Here is a 2331-nt window from a genome sequence, read left to right as displayed (position 1 = left end):
GAGCTGCTGCACCCTGCACATGAACAGGCCGTGGCATTTCATTTAGGAGTGAGAGCCTGAAGTGCTGCCACCCCACCTCTGTCACACTCACCCTTCCCATGGCACCCATGGAGCCGGATCCCACCTCGGGACCTAGTCCTGTAAGGGGTACAGCCGAGCTTGCTTCTCTGCCAAATAAACCCAGCTTCACAGCAGCACAAAACAGTCCCTGGCTCTGTCTTCACCCCCATGTCTGATGGGAGTTAAGGTCTGGTTGCTTCTGCCCCTGATTTTCCCAACTCTAAACTGAGCCTCCGGCTCTGGGCTTTCCTGCGGGATGGATGGGTGCCACGAGGCCGGGCCCTTGGGAGCACCGAGGTGGGTGCTGTGGGACACGTGCTAGTCTAGAGCTGGAGCTGGGAGCCCCGGCCCTGCTTTGCTCTGGGGGAGGTTGGGGCTGTGGCCATGTTTTGGCACTGAAGGACTGTCCTGGCTCTGGAGGTCACAGCCTCGGCTGAGCCTCTTGTGCTTCTCCTTCCTTCCTCCTCTTGGCCCTGCCCTGCCTGCATCCTCTGTCAAAACCACCATGGAAACCCATCCCATGCTCCTGTGATGCTCCAGCTTCTCCATCCCCAGCACAACCCGTGTCACCTCCTGGGGCCCTGAGGCCACCTCCAGCACCCTGCACATCTCTGGTGAGTGACACTGGGACATCCAAGAAGCAGAGTGGGCTGGAGAGCCCTTTGGCTGCGCTGGGGGCCACAGTGCTGCATGGCCACAGGGTTCCTCCTTGGTTCCCCTGGGATGCTGGTGTCCCGGGAAGCACCGTGGGCTCCTCTGCGGGTACCCCCAACCCACTGGGTTACTGTGGCAATGTGCCTGCATCCCCGGAGATGCCATCACCAGTTCGGAACGCTCCCTAATCCCTATGCAGACGTGTGTTTCAAGCCTTTCATTAAAGCCACTCAGCTTGTTGGAGGCTGCGAATGCAGCGTGTTTATGGAATCAGCCTGCTGCAAGAATGAGTTTCTTCTTGCTCAAGAGCTGTAATGCCTCGAATCAATACAGTAAGTTAAAGCATTCTATTCCAGCTCTGCTGAGAGGATCTGGAGCTGGACATTTGTCTGCTGTGCTCCGTGCTCCCGTTCTCCCCTGCCTCTTATTTTTAGCATTATTTTGGATTCTTAGGACAAGATTGCACTCTGCTCATCTGGAAAGCTCTTCCCCCTCAAAATCCTGCTCACGTACGGCCTGTGCTCAGCCCTGTGGCAAATAAAAGAGCTCTCTTGACTTAATTTTCAAACATCAAGGTCCATTAAATCAAACTGATGCTTTCCAGATCTTGTGCCTCTCAGCAGCCTGGCCCCAGCCCGTCCTCCCCTGGCTCCAGGCATTTTGGCTCTGAGCTGGGCAGGATTTCGAGGCTACATTTTAGGGTGTTCTCAGAGGTTTCCCCTTGTCTTGCCTGTGCTATGGGAACACAGTGACATCCTCCTGCATGTCGTCTCGGAGCATCCCTTGCTGGCTGTCCCATGGGTATGAAGGAGGGATGGTTGGCTGGATCCAGCTGGGCCGGGGGTCAGCTCGTTCTCCACTTCTGCTGTTCCTGGCCTTCTGCCCTTTGCTGTTTGCTTGGCTCTTCACCTGCAGTGATGCTCCTGTTCTCGTTACCTGCTGTGCTAACTGGGGGGTTCCCCATCCTCTTCCATGATGGGCTCCATGCATGCAATGTGAGGAGGTATTGCAGAAGGACCTGGAGGGTGGTCAGCAGGAGGAGGGACACAACACACAGGGGCTTGGATGGATCCTCCCTGTGCATGGTGAGTTCTCCACAGTTGGCTGCCTTCACAGCTCCCGTCCTTGCCCAGGGGCCGATGGTGCCAGAGACTCACCTATGGGATGAGGGAGAAGGTGGCTCTGGGGCTTGGTGGGACTGAGGGTGACTGGGGTCCTGGGTAAGCAGCACCCTGGCTTGAGGGTCCCAGTTGTCCCAGCACCAGTGGGGTCTAGACTTTTTTTTTTCGCTTGGCCCGCTGCCGTGCCTGGTCCTATCCTCGGCCGTGCTTGCACACACGTGTGCGCACAGCCCGCTCCAGGGAGCACACACCATTCACAGGCAGCCCCCTGGCACGCCGGAGGCTGAGCCCGGCTCGCTCCATCCCTGCAATATCCGGCTTGAACACACGGAGGCAAAGCTGCTTTTCCGGACAGACCCCGCGATGCTCAGTGCGGCGGCCGCAGGCAGAGGCTCCTGCACACCCTCCCGGCGCTTCCCGTGGGGTTCAGGGGAGGCACCGGCCCCCGTTGCTGGTGCTGCGGGGCACAGGGTGCTGCCCGCGGGCTCCATCCCTC

Source organism: Nestor notabilis, unplaced genomic scaffold, assembly GCF_000696875.1.
Source record: "Nestor notabilis isolate BGI_N333 unplaced genomic scaffold, ASM69687v1 scaffold18645, whole genome shotgun sequence".
Taxonomy (NCBI): Eukaryota; Metazoa; Chordata; class Aves; order Psittaciformes; family Psittacidae; genus Nestor; species Nestor notabilis.
The sequence above is the reverse complement of the archived record's forward strand: the minus strand, read 5'-3'. Positions refer to the sequence as shown.